This window comes from Rhinichthys klamathensis, unplaced genomic scaffold (assembly GCF_029890125.1).
Source record: "Rhinichthys klamathensis goyatoka isolate OS25496 unplaced genomic scaffold, OSU_Roscu_1.1 h1tg000064l_1, whole genome shotgun sequence".
Lineage (NCBI taxonomy): Eukaryota > Metazoa > Chordata > Actinopteri > Cypriniformes > Leuciscidae > Rhinichthys > Rhinichthys klamathensis.
Window position 1 is genome coordinate 3,550,234 of NW_026606607.1, and position 26,589 is coordinate 3,576,822.

The 26,589-nt window shown below is 42.9% G+C and overlaps 1 long non-coding RNA gene across 1 annotated transcript; it reads left to right on the plus strand.

Moving 5' to 3' along the window:
• Nucleotides 1-21,503: 21,503 nt before the first annotated feature.
• LOC130084451 (uncharacterized) lies at nucleotides 21,504-24,787 on the plus strand. The gene is made up of 3 exons (XR_008806928.1): nucleotides 21,504-21,602; nucleotides 21,796-21,892; nucleotides 24,405-24,787. It is a non-coding gene; the product is annotated as an uncharacterized LOC130084451 (long non-coding RNA).
• The last annotated feature ends 1,802 nt before the right edge of the window (nucleotides 24,788-26,589 follow it).

Below are 26,589 nucleotides of genomic sequence, written 5' to 3' on the forward strand. Positions count from 1 at the left end.
GCAGAAACGTGAAATTTACCACATTTAAAGAGGCTGACAGGCTCTGTAAGAATATACCACACAATGGGGTAAAAGTTGCACCCCTGTGGGGCAGGAGCTGCCCAAAGTTGCCCCATTGACTTACTATGGTGTAGGACGGCCCATGAAATGGGCCGTCCTACACCATAGAAACCGCTTTTATATTGAACATAACTCTGGATCACAGTGTCGTAGAGACAAAGGGGCGGGCTCATTTTACTCAGACGGCCAATCAGTCTCTCAGGATCATTGTGAAGCTATCTAGCCACGCCCTAGCAACCATTTAGACCTCCTTAGCAACAAGTTCCATAGACTTCCATTGAAACAGATCAAAGGGATATCTCAGAATATAAGAGTCATAGAAACATGAGGGTGGGCTAGTTTGACTCGGGGCAGGAAACAGCCAATCATGAATCACCTCAACACTTACTGGCCACGCCCTAGCAACCATTGTCGAGCACCTTAGCAACCAAAATCCAAACAGGGATATCTTCCATTCTGAATGTCACAGAGGCATGGGAGTTGGTTTATATCATTTATACTGACAAGCAGCCTTTGGAGTTTCATGATTGGCAGCTGCCAAGCCACTCCCTAGCAACCAAACAGAGTACCCTAGCAACCATTTTGCAAGACCTATATCTCTGCATCAAAACATCGTATAGAGATGGGGGTTGGTTTATACATTCACATTGACTTTGGAGCTTCATGATTGGCAGCTGCCAAGCCACTCCCTAGCAACCAAACAGAGTACCCTAGCAACCGTTTTGCAAGACCAATATCTATGCATCAGAACATCGTATAGAGATGGGGGTTGGCTCTTTTGACTCATGCTAGCAAACAGGACTTGCTACATGCTAAACATGCTAGCTGTGAATAGCTACATGCTAATATTGATTAGCTAAGTGCTAAATCATGCCATGAACATTATAAAAACTCTATAGTAACCAAATGTGAACACTACCAACCACCTAGTAACACCATAGCAACCATCCAGAATACCATAGCAACCACCTAAAACACCCTAGCAACCACCCAAAACACCCTAGCAACCGCCTAGCAACACCATAGCAACCACCTAGAATACCCTAGCAACCGCCTAGCAACCACCCAGAACACCCTAGCAACCGCCTAGCAACACCCTAGCAACCACTCAGAACACCCTAGCAACCACCTAGCAACACCCTAGCAACCACCCAGAACACCCTAGCAACCGCCTAGCAACACCCTAGCAACCACCCAGAACACCCTAGCAACCACCTAGCAACACCCTAGCAACCACCCAAAACACCCTAGCAACCACCTAGCAACCCCCTAGCAACCACCCTAGCAACCACCTAGCAACACCCTAGCAACCACCCAGAACACCCTAGCAACCACCCAAAACACCCTAGCAACCGCCCAGAATACCCTAGCAACCACCCAGAACACCCTAGCAACCACTCAGAACACCCTAGCAACCACCTAGCAACACCCTAGCAACCACCCAGAACACCCTAGCAACCACCTAGCAACACCCTTGCAACCACCCAAAACACCCTAGCAACCACCTAGCAACCCCCTAGCAACCACCCAGAACACCCTGGCAACCGCCTAGCAAAACCCTAGCAACCACCCAGAACACCCTAGCAACACCCTAGCAACCACCCAGAACACCCTAGCAACCACCTAGCAACACCCTAGCAACCACCCAAAACACCCTAGCAACACCCTAGCAACCACCCAGAATACCCTAGCAACCGCCTAGCAACCACCCAAAACACCCTAGCAACCACCCAGAATACCCTAGCAACCGCATAGCAACACCATAGCAACCACCCAGAACACCCTAGCAACCGCCTAGCAACACCCTAGCAACCACCCAGAACACCCTAGCAACCGCCTAGCAACACCCTAGCAACCACCCAGAATACCCTAGCAACCACCTAGCAACACCCTAGCAACCACTCAGAACATCCTAGCAACCGCCTAGCAACACCCTTAGCAACCATCCAGAACACCCTAGCAACCGCCTAGCAACACCATAGCAACCACCCAGAAAACCCTAGCAACCGCCAAGCAACGCCCTAGCAACCACCCATAATACCCTAGCAACCACCTAGTAACACCTTAGCAACCATGCTAGCAACATGCTAAACATGCTAGCATGATGCTAGCAATATGCTAATCATGCTAGCATCTAGCTAAAACATGTTTGCAACATGCTTATTTTTGTTAGCATCTTGCTAGCAACATGCTGATCATGCTAGCATGTTGGTAGCATGATGCTAACAACATGCTAATCTTGCTAGCATGATGCTAGCATGATGCTAACAACATGCTAATCATGCTAGCATAATGCTAGCATAATGCTAATCATGCTAGCATCATGCTAGCAACATGCTAATCATGCTAGCATCATGCTAATTCTGCTAGCATCATGCTAGCAACATGCTAATCATGCTAGCAACATGCTAATAATGCTATCATAATGCTAACAACATGCTAATCATGCTAGCATCTTGGTAAAAACTAGCTAACCGCACCCTAGCAACCGAGCGGCGAGTTTTGCCACTGCAAGCACCACTTCACATTTTCTTCTGGAAATGTACATTCTAGTTAGTGGTGCTTGCCTATGGCAAAGCAACACTAGTGTTATTGTGCATACTTATTAGTGGTGCTTGCCTATGGCGAAGCAACACTATTGTTATCTCACATACTTATTAGTGGTGCTTGCCTATGGCAAAGCAACACTAGTGTTATTGTCCATACTTATTATTCTTATTCTTATTCTTCTTATTATTCTTCTGGCCACTTTTTGACGCGCTACTCCTCCCGCAGTTTTTGTCACAGACCCACGAATGAGGCGTCAAAACGTGCGGCCTGTTCGGGAATGGTGTGCTATGACTTTTATAAGGGATCGGGGGTACGATGTTCGCCCCAGGGGCGAAAAACCGGCCGAAAAATCCCATAGACTTAACATTGCGTCAAACTTTGACGAGTCGTAGCTCGGAACGAGGATGTCGCAGAAACGTGTAATTTACCACATTTGAAGAGGCTGACAGGCTCTGTAAGAACATACCACACAATGGGGTAAAAGTTGCACCCCTGGGGCGCAGGAGCTGCCCAAAGTTGCCCCATTGACTTACTATGGTGTAGGACGGCCCATGAAATGGGCCGTCCTACACCATAGAAACCACTTTTATATTGAACATAGCTCTGGATCACAGTGTCATAGAGACAAGGGGGCGGGCTCATTTTATTCAGACAACCAATCAGTCTCTCAGGATCATTGTGAAGCTATCAAGCCACGCCCTAGCAACCATTTAGAGCACCTTAGCAACAAGTTCCATAGACTTCCATTGAAAGAGATGGAAGGGATATCTCAGGATAGAAGTGTCATAGAAACACGAGGGTGGTCTCGTTTGACTCGGGGTAGCAAACAGCCAATCATGAATCACCTCAACACTTCCTAGCCACGCCCTAGCAACCATTGTCGAGCACCTTAGCAACCAAAATCCAAAGAGGGATATCTTCCATTCTGAATGTCACAGAGGCATGGGAGTTGGTTTATATCATTCATACTGACAAGCAGCCTTTGGAGTTTCATGATTGGCAGCTGCCAAGCCACTCCCTAGCAACCAAACATAGTACCCTAGCAACCATCGTGTAACAGCTATATCTCAGCATCAGAACATTTTATCGCGATGGGGGTTGGTTTATATCATTCATACTGACAAGCAGCCTTTGGAGTTTCATGATTGGCAGCTGCCAAGCCACTCCCTAGCAACCAAACAGAGTACCCTAGCAACCATTTTGTAACAGCTATATCTCAGCATCAGAACATTGTATCGCGATGGGGGTTGGGTCTTTTGACTCATGTTAACACACAGGACTTTCAACATGCTAAACATGCTAGCTGTGAATAGCTACATGCTAATATCGATTAGTTAAGTGCTAAATGATGCTAGCAACATGCTAATCTTGCTAGTATCTGGCTACAAACATGCTAGCAAACATGCTAATCATGCTAGCATGATGCTAGCAACATGCTAATCATGCTAGCATGATGCTAGCAACATGCTAATCATGCTAGCATGATGCTAGCAACATGCTAATCATGCTAGCATGATGCTAGCAACATGCTAATCATGCTAGCATGATGCTAGCAACATGCTAATCATGCTAACATGATGCTAGCAACATGCTAATCATGCTAGCATCTAACTACAAACATGCTAGCAAACATGCTAATCATGCTAGCATGATGCTAGCAACATGCTAATCATGCTAGCATGATAATAGCAACATGCTAATCATGCTAGCATGATGCTAGCAACATGCTAATCATGCTAGCATGATGTTAGAAACATGCTAATCATGCTAGCATGATGCTAGCAACATGCTAATCATGCTAGCATGATGCTAGCAACATGCTAATCATGCTAGCATCTAGCTACAAACATGCTAGCAAACATGCTTATCATGCTAGCATGATGCTAGCAACATGCTAATAATGCTAGCATGATGCTAGCAACATGCTAATCATGCTAGCATGATGCTAGAAACATGCTAATCATGCTAGCATGATGCTAGAAACATGCTAATCATGCTAGCATGATGCTAGCAACATGCTAATCATGCTAGCATGATGCTAGCAACATGCTAATCATGCTAGCATGATGTTAGAAACATGCTAATCATGCTAGCATGATGCTAGAAACATGCTAATCATGCTAGCATTATGCTAGCAACATGCCAATCATGCTAGCATGATGCTAGCAACATGCTAATCATGCTAGCATGATGCTAGAAACATACTAATCATGCTAGCATGATGCTAGCAACATGCTAATCATGCTAGCATAATGCTAGCAACATGCTAATCATGCTAGCATGATGCTAGCAACATGCTAATCATGCTAGCATGATGCTAGCAACATGCTAATCATGCTAGCATCTAGCTACAAACATGCTAGCAACCTGCTAATCATGTTAGCATCATGCTAAAGACACGGTAGCATGATGCTAGCAACATGCTAATCATGCTATCATTATGCTTATTTTGTTAGCATCTTACTAAAAACTAGCTATACACACCCTAGCAACCGAGCGGCGAGTTTTGCCACTGCAAGCACCACTTCACATTTTCTTCTGGAAATGTACATTCTAGTTAGTGGTGCTTGCCTATGGCAAAGCAACACTAGTGTTATTGTGCATACTTATTATTCTTATTCTTATTATTCTTCTGGCCACTTTTTGACGCGCTACTCCTCCCGCAGTTTTTGTCACAGACCCATGAATGAGGTGTCAAAACGTGCGGCCTGTTCGGGAATGGTGTGCTATGACTTTTATAAGGGATCGGGGGTACGATGTTCGCCCCAGGGGCGAAAAACCGGCCGAAAAATCCCATAGACTTAACATTGCGTCAAACTTTGACGAGTCGTAGCTCGGAACGAGGATGTCGCAGAAACGTGTAATTTACCACATTTGAAGAGGCTGACAGGCTCTGTAAGAATATACCACACAATGGGGTAAAAGTTGCACCCCTGTGGGGCAGGAGCTGCCCAAAGTTGCCCCATTGACTTACTATGGTGTAGGACGGCCCATGAAATGGGCCGTCCTACACCATAGAAACCGCTTTTATATTGAACATAACTCTGGATCACAGTGTCGTAGAGACAAGGGGGCGGGCTCATTTTACTCAGACGGCCAATCAGTCTCTCAGGATCATTGTGAAGCTATCAAGCCACGCCCTAGCAACCATTTAGAGCTCCTTAGCAACAAGTTCCATAGACTTCCATTGAAAGAGATCAAAGGGATATCTCAGGATATAAGTGTCATAGAAACATGAGGGTGGGCTTGTTTGACTCGGGCCAGCAAACAGCCAATCCTGAATCACCTCAACACTTACTGGCCACGCCCTAGCAACCATTGTCGAGCACCTTAGCAACCAAAATCCAAAAAGGGATATCTTCCATTCTGAATGTCACAAAGGCGTGGGAGTTGGTTTATATCATTTATACTGACAAGCAGCCTTTGGAGTTTCATGATTGGCAGCTGCCAAGCCACTCCCTAGCAACCAAACAGAGTACCCTAGCAACCATTTTGCAAGACCTATATCTCTGCATCAAAACATCGTATAGAGATGGGGGTTGGTTTATACATTCACATTGACTTTGGAGCTTCATGATTGGCAGCTGCCAAGCCACTCCCTAGCAACCAAACAGAGTACCCTAGCAACCATTTTGCAAGACCAATATCTCTGCATCAGAACATCGTATAGAGATGGGGGTTGGGTCTTTTGACTCATGCTGGCACACATGACTTTCAACATGCTAAACATGCTAGCTGTGAATAGCTACATGCTAATATTGATTAGCTAAGTGCTAAATCATGCCATGAACATTATAAAAACTCTATAGTAACCAAATGTGAACACTACCAACCACCTAGTAACACCATAGCAACCATCCAGAATACCATAGCAACCACCTAAAACACCCTAGCAACCACCCAAAACACCCTAGCAACCGCCTAGCAACACCATAGCAACCACCCAGAATACCCTAGCAACCACCTAGCAACACCCTAGCAACCACCCAGAATACCCTAGCAACCACCTAGCAACACCCTAGCAACCACTCAGAACACCCTAGCAACCACCCAGAACACCCTAGCAACCGCCTAGCAACCACCCAAAACACCTTAGCAACCACCCAGAATACCCTAGCAACCGCATAGCAACAACATAGCAACCACCCAGAACCGCCTAGCAACACCCTAGCAACCACCCAGAACACCCTAGCAACCGCCTAGCAACACCCTAGCAACCAACCAGAACACCCTAACAACCCCCTAGCAACACCCTAGCAACCACCCAGAACACCCTAGCAACCGCCTAGCAACCACCCAGAATACCCTAGCAACCGCATAGCAACACCATAGCAACCACCCAGAACACCCTAGCAACCGCCTAGCAACCACCCATAATACCCAGCAACCACCTAGTAACACCTTAGCAACCATGCTAGCAACATGCTAAACATGCTAGCATGATGCTAGCAATATGCTAATCATGCTAGCATCTAGCTAAAACATGTTTGCAACATGCTTATTTTTGCTAGCATCATGCTAGCAACATGCTAATCATGCTAGCATCATGCTAGCAACATGCTAATCATGCTAGCATGTTGGTAGCATGATGCTAACAACATGCTAATCATGCTAGCATGATGCTAACAACATGCTAATCATGCTAGCATGATGCTAGCAACATGCTAATCATGCTAGCATCATGCTAGCAACATGCTAGCAACATGCTAATCATGCTAGCATCATGCTAATCATGCTAGCATCATGCTAGCATCATGCTAGCAACATGCTAATCATGCTAGCAACATGCTAATAATGCTAGCATAATGCTAACAACATGCTAATCATGCTAGCATGATACTAGCAACATCCTAATCATGCTAGCAGCTTGGTAAAAACTAGCTAACCGCACCCTAGCAACCGAGCGGCGAGTTTTGCCACTGCAAGCACCACTTCACATTTTCTTCTGGAAATGTACATTCTAGTGTTGTGATTACTATTCACCTAGACAAAACTTCGGCACGCTACTCCTCCCGCACCTTTTGTCGTAGACCCATGAGTGAGGTGTCAAATCGACCGGTTCATTGAGGAGAGGTGTGCTATGTCTTTTCTAAGCGATCCATTGTACGATGTTCGTCCAGCAGGCGATAAATCGGACGAAAAAAGTCCCATAGACTTAACATTGGCACAAAATTTGTTATATCATATCTTTTGACCAGAAGGACACAGAGACTTGGGGTTTGGCTCTTTTGACTCTGCCTATCAAGCAGCCAATAAGTAGTGACATAACAACTTCATGGCCATGCCCTAGCAACCACTTAGGGCACCCTAGCAACCATAAAACAACATTTACAAGCCATATTTCAGCTCCAGAAAATTGTAGAGACATGGAGCTTGGCTTTTTTGACTCAGACTGTCAACTAGTCTTTAAATATCATCTCATAAACTGTATAAGCACACCATAGCAACCATATAGGGAACCCTAGTAACCACCTTAACACATGAATAAGCCATATCTCAGCATCAGAACATCGTACAGACGTGGTTGTTGTCTCGTATGCAATAATGTACCACACCCTAGCAACCGAGCGGCGAGTTTTGCCACTGCAAGCACCACTTCACATTTTCTTCTGGAAATGTACATTCTAGTGTTGTGATTACTATTCACCTAGACAAAACTTCGGCACGCTACTCCTCCCGCACCTTTTGTCGTAGACCCATGAGTGAGGTGTCAAATCGACCGGTTCATTGAGGAGAGGTGTGCTATGTCTTTTCTAAGCGATCGGTTGTACGATGATCGTCCGGCGGGCGAAAACATTTCCGAAAAAAGTCCCATAGACTTAACATTGGCACAAAATTTGTGAGATCATATCTTTTGACCAGAAGGTCATAGAGACTTGGAATTGGGCTCTTTTGACTCGGCCTATCAAGCAGCCAATAAGTAGTGACATAATAACTTCATATTCCCGCCCTAGCAACCACTTAGGGCAGCCTAGCAACCATAAAACAACATATTCAAGCCATATCTCAGCTCCAGAAAATAGAAGAAACATGGAGTTTGCTTTTTTTGACTCAGACTGTCAACTGGTCTTTAAATATAATCTCATAAACTGTATAAGCACACCATAGCAACCATATAGGGAACCCTAGTTACCACCTGAACACATGAATAAGCCATATCTCAGCACCAGAACATCGTACAGACGTGGTTGTTGTCTCGTATGCAATATTGTACCACACCCTAGCAACCGAGCGGCGAGTTTTGCCACTGCAAGCACCACTTCACATTTTCTTCTGGAAATGTACATTCTAGTTATTCTTATTATTATTATTCTTCTGGCCACTTTTTGACGCGCTACTCCTCCCGCAGTTTTTGTCACAGACCCATGAATGAGGTGTCAAAACGTGCGGCCTGTTCGGGAATGGTGTGCTATGACTTTTCTAAGAGATCGGGGGTACGATGGTCGCCCCAGGGGCGAAAAACGGCCCAAAAAAATCCCATAGACTTAACATTGCGAAAAACTTTGACGAGTCGTAGCTCGGAACGAGGATGTCGCAGAAACGTGAAATTTGCCACATTTGAAGAGGCTGACAGGCTCTGTAAGAACATACCACACAATGGGGTAAAAGTTGCACCCCTGAGGGGCAGGAGGGGCCCAAAGTTGCCCCATTGACTTACTATGGTGTAGGACGGCCCATGAAATGGGCCGTCCTACACCATAGAAACCGCTTTTGTATTGAACATAACTCTGGATCACAGTGTCATAGAGACAAGAGGGCGGGCTCATTTTACTCAGACAACCAATCAGTCTCTCAGGATCATTGTGAAGCTATCAAGCCACGCCCTAGCAACCATTTAGAGCACCTTAGCAACAACTCCCATAGACTTCCATTGAAAGAGATCGAAGGGATATCTCTGGACTGAATTGTCATAGAAACATGAGGGTGGGCTCGTTTGACTCGGGGCAGCAAACAGCCAATCCTGAATCACCTCAACACTTACTGGCCACGCCCTAGCAACCATTGTCGAGCACCTTAGCAACAAAAATCCAAAGAGGAATATCGTCCATTCTGAATGTCACAGAGGCATGGGAGTTGGTTTATATCATTCATACTGACAAGCAGCCTTTGGAGTTTCATGATTGGCAGCTGCCAAGCCACTCCCTAGCAACCAAACAGAGTACCCTAGCAACCATTTTGCAAGACCTACATCTCTATATCAGAACATCGTATAGAGATGGGGGGTGGTTTATATCATTCATACTGACAAGCAGCCTTTGGAGTTTCATCATTGGCAGCTGCCAAGCCACTCCCTAGCAACCAAACAGAGTACCCTAGCAACCATTTTGCAAGACCTACATCTCTGCATCAGAACATCGTATAGAGATGGGGGTTGGGTCTTTTGACTCATGCTAGCACACAGGAATTTCAACATGCTAAACATGCTAGCTGTGAATAGCTACATGCTAATATTGATTAGCTAAGTGCTAAATCATGCCATGAACATTATAAAAACTCTATAGTAACCAAATGTGAACACTACCAACCACCTAGTAACACCATAGCAACCATCCAGAATACCATAGCAACCACCTAAAACACCCTAGCAACCACCCAAAACACCCTAGCAACCGCCTAGCAACACCATAGCAACCACCCAGAATACCCTAGCAACCACCTAACAACACCCTAGCAACCACCCAGAATACCCTAGCAACACCATAGCAACCACTCAGAACACCCTAGCAACCGCCTAGCAACACCCTAGCAACCACCCAGAACACCCTAGCAACCGCCTAGCAACACCATAGCAACCAGCCAAAAACCCTAGCAACCGCCTAGCAACGCCCTAGCAACCACCCATAATACCCTAGCAACCACCTAGTAACACCTTAGCAACCATGCTAGCATCATGCTAGCAACATGCTAAACATGCTAGCATCATGCTAGCAATATGCTAATCAAGCTAGCATCTACCTAAAACATGTTTGCAACATGCTTATTTTTGCTAGCATCATGCTAGCAACATGCTAATCATGCTAGCATGTTGGTAGCATGATGCTAACAACATGCTAATCATGCTAGCATGATGCTAACAACATGCTAATCATGCATCATGCTAGCAACATGCTAATCATGCTAGCAACATGCTATAAACATGCTAATCATGTTAGCATCATGCTAGCAACATGCTAGCAAAATGCTAATCATGCTAACATCATGCTAGCAAACATGCTAATCATGCTAGCATAATGCTAACAACATGCTAATCAAGTGCTAAATCATGCCATGAACATTATAAAAACTCTATAGTAACCAAATGTGAACACTACCAACCACCTAGTAACACCATAGCAACCATCCAGAATACCATAGCAACCACCTAAAACACCCTAGCAACCGCCTAGCAACACCCTAGCAACCACCCAGAACACCCTAGCAACCACCTAGCAACACCCTAGCAACCACCCAGAACACCCTAGCAACACCCTAGCAACCACCCAAAACACCCTAGCAACACCCTAGCAACCACCCAGAACACCCTAGCAACCGCCTAGCAACACCCTAGCAACCACCCAGAACACCCTAGCAACCACCTAGCAACACCCTAGCAACCAGCCAAAATACCCTAGCAACCACCTAGCAACCCCCTAGCAACCACCCAGAACACCCTAGCAACCGCCTAGCAACACCCTAGCAACCACCTAGCAACACCCTAGCAACCACCCAGAACACCCTAGCAACCACCTAGCAACACCCTAGCAACCACCCAAAACACCCTATTAACACCCTAGCAAACACCCAGAACACCCTAGCAACCGCCTAGCAACACCCTAGCAACCACCCAGAACACCCTAGCAACCACCCAAAACACCCTAGCAACACCCTAGCAACCACCCAGAACACCCTAGCAACCGCCTAGCAACCACCCAAAACACCCTAGCAACCACCCAGAATACCCTAGCAACCACATAGCAACACCATAGCAACCACCCAGCACACCCTAGCAACTGCCTAGCAACACCCTAGCAACCACCCAGAACACCCTAGCAACCACCTATCAACACCCTAGCAACCACCCAGAACACCCTAGCAACCACCTAGCAACACCCTAGCAACCACCCAAAACACCCTAGCAACACCCTAGCAAACACCCAGAACACCCTAGCAACCGCCTAGCAACACCCTAGCAACCACCCAGAACACCCTAGCAACCACCCAGAACACCCTAGCAACCACCTAGCAACACCCTAGCAACCACCCAAAACACCCTAGCAACACCCTAGCAACCACCCAGAACACCCTAGCAACCGCCTAGCAACACCCTAGCAACCAACCAGAACACCCTAACAACCCCCTAGCAACACCCTAGCAACCACCCAGAACACCCTAGCAACCGCCTAGCAACCACCCAGAATACCCTAGCAACCGCATAGCAACACCATAGCAACCACCCAGAACACCCTAGCAACCGCCTAGCAACCACCCATAATACCCAGCAACCACCTAGTAACACCTTAGCAACCATGCTAGCAACATGCTAAACATGCTAGCATGATGCTAGCAATATGCTAATCATGCTAGCATCTAGCTAAAACATGTTTGCAACATGCTTATTTTTGCTAGCATCATGCTAGCAACATGCTAATCATGCTAGCATCATGCTAGCAACATGCTAATCATGCTAGCATGTTGGTAGCATGATGCTAACAACATGCTAATCATGCTAGCATGATGCTAACAACATGCTAATCATGCTAGCATGATGCTAGCAACATGCTAATCATGCTAGCATCATGCTAGCAACATGCTAGCAACATGCTAATCATGCTAGCATCATGCTAATCATGCTAGCATCATGCTAGCATCATGCTAGCAACATGCTAATCATGCTAGCAACATGCTAATAATGCTAGCATAATGCTAACAACATGCTAATCATGCTAGCATGATACTAGCAACATCCTAATCATGCTAGCAGCTTGGTAAAAACTAGCTAACCGCACCCTAGCAACCGAGCGGCGAGTTTTGCCACTGCAAGCACCACTTCACATTTTCTTCTGGAAATGTACATTCTAGTGTTGTGATTACTATTCACCTAGACAAAACTTCGGCACGCTACTCCTCCCGCACCTTTTGTCGTAGACCCATGAGTGAGGTGTCAAATCGACCGGTTCATTGAGGAGAGGTGTGCTATGTCTTTTCTAAGCGATCCATTGTACGATGTTCGTCCAGCAGGCGATAAATCGGACGAAAAAAGTCCCATAGACTTAACATTGGCACAAAATTTGTTATATCATATCTTTTGACCAGAAGGACACAGAGACTTGGGGTTTGGCTCTTTTGACTCTGCCTATCAAGCAGCCAATAAGTAGTGACATAACAACTTCATGGCCATGCCCTAGCAACCACTTAGGGCACCCTAGCAACCATAAAACAACATTTACAAGCCATATTTCAGCTCCAGAAAATTGTAGAGACATGGAGCTTGGCTTTTTTGACTCAGACTGTCAACTAGTCTTTAAATATCATCTCATAAACTGTATAAGCACACCATAGCAACCATATAGGGAACCCTAGTAACCACCTTAACACATGAATAAGCCATATCTCAGCATCAGAACATCGTACAGACGTGGTTGTTGTCTCGTATGCAATAATGTACCACACCCTAGCAACCGAGCGGCGAGTTTTGCCACTGCAAGCACCACTTCACATTTTCTTCTGGAAATGTACATTCTAGTGTTGTGATTACTATTCACCTAGACAAAACTTCGGCACGCTACTCCTCCCGCACCTTTTGTCGTAGACCCATGAGTGAGGTGTCAAATCGACCGGTTCATTGAGGAGAGGTGTGCTATGTCTTTTCTAAGCGATCGGTTGTACGATGATCGTCCGGCGGGCGAAAACATTTCCGAAAAAAGTCCCATAGACTTAACATTGGCACAAAATTTGTGAGATCATATCTTTTGACCAGAAGGTCATAGAGACTTGGAATTGGGCTCTTTTGACTCGGCCTATCAAGCAGCCAATAAGTAGTGACATAATAACTTCATATTCCCGCCCTAGCAACCACTTAGGGCAGCCTAGCAACCATAAAACAACATATTCAAGCCATATCTCAGCTCCAGAAAATAGAAGAAACATGGAGTTTGCTTTTTTTGACTCAGACTGTCAACTGGTCTTTAAATATAATCTCATAAACTGTATAAGCACACCATAGCAACCATATAGGGAACCCTAGTTACCACCTGAACACATGAATAAGCCATATCTCAGCACCAGAACATCGTACAGACGTGGTTGTTGTCTCGTATGCAATATTGTACCACACCCTAGCAACCGAGCGGCGAGTTTTGCCACTGCAAGCACCACTTCACATTTTCTTCTGGAAATGTACATTCTAGTTATTCTTATTATTATTATTCTTCTGGCCACTTTTTGACGCGCTACTCCTCCCGCAGTTTTTGTCACAGACCCATGAATGAGGTGTCAAAACGTGCGGCCTGTTCGGGAATGGTGTGCTATGACTTTTCTAAGAGATCGGGGGTACGATGGTCGCCCCAGGGGCGAAAAACGGCCCAAAAAAATCCCATAGACTTAACATTGCGAAAAACTTTGACGAGTCGTAGCTCGGAACGAGGATGTCGCAGAAACGTGAAATTTGCCACATTTGAAGAGGCTGACAGGCTCTGTAAGAACATACCACACAATGGGGTAAAAGTTGCACCCCTGAGGGGCAGGAGGGGCCCAAAGTTGCCCCATTGACTTACTATGGTGTAGGACGGCCCATGAAATGGGCCGTCCTACACCATAGAAACCGCTTTTGTATTGAACATAACTCTGGATCACAGTGTCATAGAGACAAGAGGGCGGGCTCATTTTACTCAGACAACCAATCAGTCTCTCAGGATCATTGTGAAGCTATCAAGCCACGCCCTAGCAACCATTTAGAGCACCTTAGCAACAACTCCCATAGACTTCCATTGAAAGAGATCGAAGGGATATCTCTGGACTGAATTGTCATAGAAACATGAGGGTGGGCTCGTTTGACTCGGGGCAGCAAACAGCCAATCCTGAATCACCTCAACACTTACTGGCCACGCCCTAGCAACCATTGTCGAGCACCTTAGCAACAAAAATCCAAAGAGGAATATCGTCCATTCTGAATGTCACAGAGGCATGGGAGTTGGTTTATATCATTCATACTGACAAGCAGCCTTTGGAGTTTCATGATTGGCAGCTGCCAAGCCACTCCCTAGCAACCAAACAGAGTACCCTAGCAACCATTTTGCAAGACCTACATCTCTATATCAGAACATCGTATAGAGATGGGGGGTGGTTTATATCATTCATACTGACAAGCAGCCTTTGGAGTTTCATCATTGGCAGCTGCCAAGCCACTCCCTAGCAACCAAACAGAGTACCCTAGCAACCATTTTGCAAGACCTACATCTCTGCATCAGAACATCGTATAGAGATGGGGGTTGGGTCTTTTGACTCATGCTAGCACACAGGAATTTCAACATGCTAAACATGCTAGCTGTGAATAGCTACATGCTAATATTGATTAGCTAAGTGCTAAATCATGCCATGAACATTATAAAAACTCTATAGTAACCAAATGTGAACACTACCAACCACCTAGTAACACCATAGCAACCATCCAGAATACCATAGCAACCACCTAAAACACCCTAGCAACCACCCAAAACACCCTAGCAACCGCCTAGCAACACCATAGCAACCACCCAGAATACCCTAGCAACCACCTAACAACACCCTAGCAACCACCCAGAATACCCTAGCAACACCATAGCAACCACTCAGAACACCCTAGCAACCGCCTAGCAACACCCTAGCAACCACCCAGAACACCCTAGCAACCGCCTAGCAACACCATAGCAACCAGCCAAAAACCCTAGCAACCGCCTAGCAACGCCCTAGCAACCACCCATAATACCCTAGCAACCACCTAGTAACACCTTAGCAACCATGCTAGCATCATGCTAGCAACATGCTAAACATGCTAGCATCATGCTAGCAATATGCTAATCAAGCTAGCATCTACCTAAAACATGTTTGCAACATGCTTATTTTTGCTAGCATCATGCTAGCAACATGCTAATCATGCTAGCATGTTGGTAGCATGATGCTAACAACATGCTAATCATGCTAGCATGATGCTAACAACATGCTAATCATGCATCATGCTAGCAACATGCTAATCATGCTAGCAACATGCTATAAACATGCTAATCATGTTAGCATCATGCTAGCAACATGCTAGCAAAATGCTAATCATGCTAACATCATGCTAGCAAACATGCTAATCATGCTAGCATAATGCTAACAACATGCTAATCAAGTGCTAAATCATGCCATGAACATTATAAAAACTCTATAGTAACCAAATGTGAACACTACCAACCACCTAGTAACACCATAGCAACCATCCAGAATACCATAGCAACCACCTAAAACACCCTAGCAACCGCCTAGCAACACCCTAGCAACCACCCAGAACACCCTAGCAACCACCTAGCAACACCCTAGCAACCACCCAGAACACCCTAGCAACACCCTAGCAACCACCCAAAACACCCTAGCAACACCCTAGCAACCACCCAGAACACCCTAGCAACCGCCTAGCAACACCCTAGCAACCACCCAGAACACCCTAGCAACCACCTAGCAACACCCTAGCAACCAGCCAAAATACCCTAGCAACCACCTAGCAACCCCCTAGCAACCACCCAGAACACCCTAGCAACCGCCTAGCAACACCCTAGCAACCACCTAGCAACACCCTAGCAACCACCCAGAACACCCTAGCAACCACCTAGCAACACCCTAGCAACCACCCAAAACACCCTATTAACACCCTAGCAAACACCCAGAACACCCTAGCAACCGCCTAGCAACACCCTAGCAACCACCCAGAACACCCTAGCAACCACCCAAAACACCCTAGCAACACCCTAGCAACCACCCAGAACACCCTAGCAACCGCCTAGCAACCACCCAAAACACCCTAGCAACCACCCAGAATACCCTAGCAACCACATAGCAACACCATAGCAACCACCCAGCACACCCTAGCAACTGCCTAGCAACACCCTAGCAACCACCCAGAACACCCTAGCAACCACCTATCAACACCCTAGCAACCACCCAGAACACCCTAGCAACCACCTAGCAACACCCTAGCAACCACCCAAAACACCCTAGCAACACCCTAGCAAACACCCAGAACACCCTAGCAACCGCCTAGCAACACCCTAGCAACCACCCAGAACACCCTAGCAACCACCCAGAACACCCTAGCAACCACCTAGCAACACCCTAGCAACCACCCAAAACACCCTAGCAACACCCTAGCAACCACCCAGAACACCCTGGCAACCGCCTAGCAACCACCCAAAACACCCTAGCAACCACCCAGAATACCCTAGCAACCACATAGCAACACCATAGCAACCACCCAGAACACCCTAGCAACTGCCTAGCAACACCATAGCAACCACCCAGAACACCCTAGCAACTACCCTGAACACCTTAGCCATGCGCTATTGCTGCGGTTCGGCCCTAACCCTAACGCCAGGATGCTGATATACACTTAGAGGTCCATAGCAACCACCCCACACAACTCAATAAGTATTAAATTAGTTAAATCACACTCGTAACAATGCATTATTGCTGTATATCAGCACAGCTGTTATTCGGTTGGGCCTCCTCCCTTAGGTCATCACAGGATGCTGATATACACTAAGAGCTCCCTAACCACCCCAAATGACTAACACAGCATAGTTAATCACAGCCGTAGGTAATTACGGCGTGCTGATATACAGCCATATCGCACAACTACGAGTGTGATATTGCGTTTATACGATAGTTTGACGGAACACGTGAGTAAATAAATAAGAAACAACAACGGACACCTAGTTTTAGGGGTTTTTTTGTTCCTTTTTTATTAATCATTACTTGAATAAAACATTAAAATATAGATACAATATTATATAGATGCATTTTAAAATGAAATAAAATTACATTAATAAGGTAAATTATTTTATTATTAAAATATATAATTTAAGCATTAACTCAATTTCATGTGTTTTACTAACAGCCAGGTGTTTTAATAATTCGTGGAATTGTTGTTTACTCGTTAAACTGCAAGAAAGAGATGATAATTTGGTGGATGATTTAAAAATATTTGTAGATCATCTGTAGGATGCGTAGTCATTTGAATGCAATCATAACCATAGATATACATAATAAAGGCCTTTATTATGTATATCTATGATCATAACGGTCGCCTGAGGGCGCTCAACGACCACGTCATCCGTGAGCGTGAGTTTCTAACAAAAAAAAAAACAATTTACTAAAAAGAATAAATACATACAATAATTTACCATTGTTAATTTGTGTTTTTTTCGTTTGTTATTTTTGTATTTAACCCTTTCACACGTAACTTAAGTTTAAAATATTCTAACTGATCCCCCAGCTTGAGTTTTTCTAGGCGACCGTTACTGTCACTTTAATGTTTCCATGGTGACGGGTCATTGCTTGTCACGTGACACAGAGCAACCACAACACATCGCTGAATGAATGATGATCTGCTTTCATGTCATTTTCCCTTTTCTATTCAAAATATTCACAAATGTATTAGCTATAACATGAAACACTGATATTCCGATTGTCGAATATGTGCAAGTGGATGTGTTTTGTTGTTTAAACACCTTCATAACGACCGCGTTAATTGAGCTGTATGCACAACGAACGGCGCCATTTTAGTTTGTTTTACAGTTCAGAGAATCGGATCTGTTGGATTTACAACACGTCAGTTCCTCCACTTCTCACGAAATACATGAAAGCAAGTGGCGGTGAACTGGGAGAAGAATAGGGTAAAATGTAAAGGTACTTACACAATGTGAATCTGATATGAATAAAACGTGTCGTCTTATTATAATGGAAAGGATTATTATTGCCGCTTCCATAGACATTAGTGTGCATTTTACAAACTCAAAATATATATATATATTTGCTTGTACTTATGTGTACTTAAATGTCTGAAACCTAAAATAAACATTATGTGGTTGAAAACACAGTTGTGATATATGACAGCACTGTTTCGGACACAGCTACTTCACTTCATTTCGTTCACTCCTTGCAGATCTAGTGCACCCAGATGCCATAACGTTACACTATACTATAGGGATTAGTGAATGAGCGAATGAATGAGCGGTTTAGGACACATACGAGACAACTCGGTATTCCCGAGTCATATTAAAGATTTGTTCACATGAACGAATCGCTCATGACCGATCCATCACTACAAGGTGTGATTTTATTGGTTGTACAATCAAAGCTCGCTGCTGATTGGCTGCGAGATCGACTCTTCACGGGAGCAGAACTGATGAACTACCCGCATTGTTCTCTTGAGGTAAGTGCAGGCGGTCGATTTCTTATATATGCTGTTTTATGAAGCCTTGTATTGTCAAATTCAGCTCTTTATTTGAATTAAATGTTTACAGTATTCGTATTATCATATGAGTTGTAGTTAATGCTGTTTTTGTTTACTGAAGCTACCTTTTTCTTTGTAAAGAGGGTAACAGTTAATGTATGATCATTTATGTCTACAGCTAGGGCCTAACAGTTAAGTTAGCCACAATTCTATCTTTGTGTGAAACGTAACATGATATTTTGTGTGTGTCTGATGGATATTACGTGCTTTGTATTTTGCTGTTTGTGTAGCTTAACTTACACACTGAGCGAGGAGTGTATTCATTTTGGCGCTTATTTTAAGCTAAGCATCCTCACATAGCTTATGTGGCGATGTACAAGTTAATAGTATACTTATGCAAAAATATTTGAATGAAAATTGTCGATTGATGCTGGTCGGTTCATGTTAATCAAAGGCAGCGTCGAAGTTTCCGCATCTGTGGTTAACGTTAGTCACGGTGAAGGAATCCGGTGAGAACCGATTCCAGTGCTCACTGACAGAAATCTCTAATCATAAACAACAAAGTGCAAATATAATGTATGTAAGAAATAAATTTTGCTCTGTAGATGGCTTTATTTAATATAACGGGAGTTCCATGAGTGTTTTACTGGTATTACTCGTGATTGAACTGAGGGAACCGTGCTTTCGCGCCTTGCGGTCACGTGGTTGATGTTACACAAATCCGCGCTGACAATCTGTTAGATTGGGTTCAAGTAGGATAGAGACGGCAGCGTCACTATAACGTTATTTGCAGTGATTCTTGGTAAATATTAACGCATGATGTGACGCATAACGCATCGATTACTACGTTGACGACCTTCACAGTATTTTGAGGAGTGATGGAGACGGAACATTACTATGTTTTTCTTGTTTAACCCTCAGACATTACTTATAGATTATGCGTCAGACTCAAAACTGACCAAACACCTTAAGTGTATCTTTATCAATTAAAAATAAATTCACTATATTTTAGTTCAGTAATATTTAGAATGTATTTTATGGTACTAAAGAATTATGATAATGTCGATTGATTCATTACATCAATGTTCATGTCACTCAAATCATGCGTTGAGCCAATCACATGCGTTTCTGCTGAGTTTAAAAAATGCAACGTCCAATCAAAGGCGGTTAGATCAGTCTCAAGTGAAGAATTCCGGTGAGAACTGATTTCAGTGCGCGCTCACTGACAGAATTATCTAATCATAAACCACAAAGTGCAAATATAATGTAAGAAATTCATTTTACACTGTAGACCGCTTTGTTTCATGTTTTTTTTTCCTGTATTGAAATTATTTTATTTTCCTTATAAAAGCCTTATTTGATGATTGGTGATCACTTATGGTGATTTCATCTAGATGACTGCTGCGCATGTCTCTGTGCACTGAGAGAACGAGCAGAGGGAGAGAGAGAGCCTCGGCCGCGCGCGCGCTCCTGCCGTCTTCAAAGCGCTGCCTTGCTCTCTCTCTCCCTCGCGCAATTAATCAAAATCAAATGACGCGATGGTAAAAGGTCGGATATTTATATAAGGTTATTTATGACAATGTGTAGATTTTTCTAGAAAATTACTAAAAATGTAGAAATTACCCAAAAAATCATTTAGTTTAGACTGGAGTGAGTTGAAAATGTTCAGCAATGAAAGTTCAAGTTAAATGGGTTGTGAGTGTGATGATGATTTTTATGACACTCTTGTTTCTCTGTTTCAGAATACTGTTTTCATTCCATACTGCATTTTGAGGTAAAGGTTTAATTTAGGGACATGGCCACATACAAAAACTTCAGATTTGACTTCTTGATACGAAAATCGTTATAGTTAAAATATGATTAGGATCATAGAAGCTATAAAAAAAACTGTTTTATTTATGCAACAAATAATTAATTACCCATCCATTGTCCAAACCACTTGTCCTATATAGTAAACCTGGATGGATGGCCAGTCCATCACAGGTTTTAGGCCACATATTTTACAGAAACTCTGCTTCTTGAAAATATGAGAGAATGTCAAGAAAAAACATTATTGCGATACATTCCTAAATTATATTCTACATATAGATAAAAATAATGAATATAGAACATGCAAAGAAGTTATGCATAGTTGACTCAAGTTTAGTAATTTTTCATTATGTTGTCATTGTTGTTTTTTCAGACTGACTGATCAGACCTGCATTTTCTGCTGCACTTTTCTCCTTGGTTAGTGTTAATATGGTTTCTTAATCTTTACCATGACATTTTCATCACATCACCATGATTGTAGTCCCTGTGCTCTAATATGTCTGGTTCTGTTTTGTTTCTTTACAGGTTCCTTGTGTTTTGGCGTTTTCCACAGAGAGCAGTTCATTTCATTTCTTACCCCCCCCCCCCCCCCCCCAAAAAAAACAAAAAAAACAAAACATTTTACAAGTTTACACAGTGTCTCTTTCATTGTTGTTTAACTGTTTGTTTTTCTTCCTGAGAGTACTACAGGTTTTATCTTTTCAGGCTCAACAGCTGTGACACCAGGCGAACTTTCAAAGTATGTGCATATCAAAGGGAGAATGTCCTTTTAAAATTATTTTGACTAGAAATTAAGTGTATTTTATTAATGTATTACTTTGAAGTTAAAGTAAAATCTCTACTTTTAAAAGTTATTCACACAAATTAGTGAGTTAGTCAGATATATTTGACAAAAATATATTTTTTTCTTTTTATCTCTTCATATTTTAAAGGATGCCGCGGAGAGGAAAGAGATCACAGGCTCAAAAAATTCGTTGGAGGAAGTTCGACCTGGAGGATGAACAGACCAGACCCTCCAGGATTAACCAGGTACTATTGATATCTGTGTCTTGCAACATGCTCATTTCAGGGCACCCTTATTCTTGGGACTAGGGCTGTCACGATTGCGCTTTATTAATCCCTTATATGGACAAAGACAATCCAGATGTAGCTGAATTAATGTGAATTTGAAACATTATTAAAGACAAGTAAGCAGTCAGTAATAATATAAGAAATTAATCAAATCGTTTTTAGAGTTTTTCGGGTAGATCCGACATGTACAGAAATTTGACAAAAGTAATCAAATGTGAAAAAAACACTGCATATCCATTACTGTATAAATAAAATATAGATTGATCTTTTTGTAATGTTACAAAAGGTAGCCTATTTAGTCAAGACCTGTTAGTCATGTATTTGTCCTTTGTTTGGTTAACATTAAAACACTTGCCAAGACAGGTGTTTTTTTTTTAGTAGGTAAATAGCTGTTTTGGCTGAACACCAGTAACACCGACTATTGCAGCAAACCTAGTGACTGTCTCAGATTAGATAAACATTTCTAAAAACTAGATATTTAAAAATGCACCATAAATTGTTGTGCATTTTATGACTTTAAGTCAGATAAAAGACCATTTTTTCCAGTCTACATTTCGTCAAAGATTTTTTAAATAGTGTTAAAATATCATCTGATCTTGTTCTTTAAAGATTTCTTAACAATAGTGTTAAAATATCATCTGATCTTGTTCACGTGAACCCATATGTATCGGCAAGTGTTAGATAAGTGTATTGTTACACCCCTAATAGAACGCAATTTTCAAACAACAATTTTTGCATTTGTCTTTTGTGCACACTTACTGTGTACAAATGCCCTTTTCTTTAGTGTTTTTTTTTAGAACTGTTTACAGGGTTCCCGCGGATCCTTAAAAAGTCTTAAATTAGATTTTTAAAATTTAAGGCCATAAAAAGTCTTAAGTCTTATTTTTACTTATGAAAGGTCTTAAATTTTAGATGACACTTTGACTTAGACATATCTAAAAGCTTTCCAAATTAAAACCATCTAATTAGCGTACGTATTTTTATTTATTTATTATTCTATCTTTGTGGATTTGCTAGTTCACGTGACATTTCGCGTCACTCGCGAGTCGCGGCAGCATAACTGTCTCCTGCACGCGAGAGGAGAGAAGGAGAAGAAAGGTCGTAAATGTCAGTTCAGTTGTAAGTTCATTCTTTATGTGCGTATGGTGTGCGATGCGTATTGTCTTTTATGATATTGTAATCATTGTTTTAACAATGTACGAGGCACTGCGAGCTGACATCGCATTTGTCTCTCGTGCTTTCATTGCGTGATGTGTGCAGTGTAACTGTTATGTCCCCAAGTTAGTTTTTGTCTTATATTTATATCATATTATGTTCTTATATTAGAATATCACATCAGAAAGAGTGCCGTTTTCCCGTGCACAATTCCAATTGTGATATTTATGTTATACAACAGTTAAATTAACAATAAGTTAACATTGAGTTACTTTTTAGACACAATATTGTCAATATTGTTTGTTTTCCCTTTATTTCGCCGACTAGAATTTCATAATGAAACCGTAGTGAGTCTCAATGCAACCAACAGCGATTATTTCTTGACTGAAATCCGCGTTTTGAACGAATCACTTGCTTCTTTCCCGAATGAATCAGCCGTTTGAACGAATCGGTTGAATGAATGACTCCCTCAACTCACTTATTAAGACAGTGATTTGCCGCTGCGGTTTCATATTTAAAGTACCCTTTAAATAAAATGTTAAAATTAGAAATCATTTCATATTTAAATATTGAATATTGATTTAAAATATATATCTCATAGCTTTATTTATGCAGTTGTAAATGGAGTGTAAATAAATTAATGCCACTTCTGATGCCGCTTCTGTGACCTCTGCACTGCAAAGATGGATTTTGATTGAATGATTTAATTTGACTGTAACAGTGGTAATGTATGATTATTGTATAATTAAGTATTATTGTATAATTACTGTATAATTTAATTTGAATGATAGTATTTGACATTAAAGGTGATGCATAACTCTAAATAAGTTTAGAAAAAATGTCCATATATAGGTGAAAATGCCCCTGAAAAAATCAATTTAAGGTGGCAAATATCGCCCCTTAATTAAAATATTAATTTCTGTCACTGCTGTGAACTGACCACTGCATAGAATATGAAAAATATGAATATCTTCGTGAGTCAGCTGTCAACAACAGACCTAAACCAGCCATGGCACCAGCACAAAAACACAATCAGTAAAATATCATCTAATTATTATCAACAAAACGTTGAAAATATCAAGATATATTTTTGTCAATACTGCACAGCCCTAATGTACAGTATTCATTTTGATTTCTTCAGGTCTTAAAAAGGTCTTAAAAAGCCTTAAATTTGACTTTCAAAAGTGTGCAGGAACCCTGTGTTTAGTAAAAATGCCTTTGTCCCAAACAGCATGAAGTGCAATTTAAAATTTAACACAGATTCTGTAACACTAATTGTGACCAGCAGCCTAATTTCATGAATGATTATTTACAGGTTGAACAGGCAAGCACCAGTGCAGCTGTAGCTCAGTTTTCAGGTAGAACGTATGTAGAAGGTGGTGATATTGCATCCAGGGTTGTGTCTGTGCAGGCATCTCATTGTCAGGGTGATATTAGGTATGACAGTTTCTCTAGAAATCACCAGTGCACGTGTGTAGCGTTGACATTTTTGGCAAACCAGAGTGAAGGGATTGCGTTCAAGATGCCTGATCTTGATAGAGTTTTAGAGGAGGGAGATGCGTTATATATCAGCATTAAATTGCAGCTTATTGCTGAAGGACGGTTTAAATTCAACCACCTGACCATGGAGGAAGTACCGTTGAGGGTTTCATCATTTAACCGGACATACGATGTGCTGAAGTCAGGAGTGATGCATGGATACCTCAGAGCCACAGGGACCGAAGAGTGGTTGATTCCTCTCACTGAAAGGCTACAGTGTCTCTCCACAGATGTCAGCTATGCTCTCCTCCTTGTATCTCCAGAGTGTATTGCTGTGTTTAGAGACAGATCTGGAAGGTATGGATACTTTGATTCTCACTCGAGGACTGCTGCAGGCTTGCCCCATCCTAATGGAACTGCTGTCATGTTGACTTTCACCCACCTGAGTGACATGGCAGACAGAGTGCTCAAGATATTCTGGGATCGTGGTGCTGAGACCAGCTATGAATTCATGCCTGTATCATTTGAAACTGAGCAACAGTCTGTCCAACTGCCTTCATCATCTGTTTGTGAACAGGCGTCACAAGTGATTTCAGCTCTACCAGAACCAGTAACAAATGTTGGAGCCAAAGTAAATTTTGTTTGCACAGGAACTAAAAACCAAGATGCGGTAGAAAAAACAAATAAGCACAGGAGAAGGAAAGAAATGCGTAAAACATTTAAAATGTCAAAACAAGGTGGAGATCCTAACGACACGGCTGCACCTTATGTCACCAGACAACATAAAAGACGGGATTGTGAGAGACGGAGGTATGCCACTTCTTTGCAATACCAATCAAAGAAAAAAGAAGCATTTAAGGTGAAGTATAATCAAGATTGTCTCTTCCGAATACAAAGGCAACGGTCTCTAGTGAGAAGATACAGCACAGATTCTCTCTTTCAGACGAAGATGAAAGAATACATGAAGAAGAGGTACAGCACAGATTCTCTCTTTCAGACGAAGATGAAAGAATACATGAAGAAGAGGTACAGCACAGATTCTCTCTTTCAGACGAAGATGAAAGAATACATGAAGAGGTACAGCACAGATTCTCTCTTTCAGACGAAGATGAAAGAATACAGTAAGAAGAGGTACAGCACAGATTCTCTCTTTCAGAAAAAGAAGAAAGAGTACATTACGAAGAGGTACAGGACCGATACTCTATTCCAGAGGAGAATGAAAGAGCACATGGTGAGGAGATATGCAGGCGACTCAGAGTTCAGAGCACATCACATCCTGCGATGTACCCTGCGCAAGACCCAGAAATGTGCCAGTGATACTTCATATCACATTCTTCATCGATTGCGATGCGCACTGCGGATCAAAAATAAATATAAACCTTACATCCGTTCCAGCCAGCAAACACCCCAGCCTTTGGTTAACAAAGAGATGGAAAGTGCCATACATGCATTCCGGTGTAAGATTCAGCATGGCCCTACACATGTCTGCACAGTCTGTCACAGAGCCCTGTTTCCTAACCAAGTCAGGGTCTGTAATAGAATGAGATACGACAAAAACGTTCATGTTGCAGCGACTTGCCTAACCGGGAAGTATGTTCATGCTTGTGACAGTGCCTGCTCAGGTTCCTGCGTAGTTCCTGAAGAGAGAAGACAGGAGTGGATTTGCCACACTTGTGACAGCCATCTTAAGAGAGGACAGATGTCTTCAATTGCAGCAGCCAACAAACTGGAGTTGCCACCAATCCCTGCGGAATTGGATGAATTAAATGTCCTTGAGCGTCAACTAATTGCAAAAATTTTACCGTTTGCAAAAATAGTTTCATTACCCAAAGGACAGCAGAGAGCAGTACGTGGTGCCGTTGTGTGCGTGCCCTCCGAGATGGAGAACACTGTCAACTCTCTGCCAAGACCAAGAAGTGAGGCCCAGCTGCTGCAGGTGAAGCTGAAGAGACACGTTAAGTTTAAAGGATACCAGCAGTTCCAGACTGTGAATATGCGCAACGTGCTTGCAGCTTTATCGA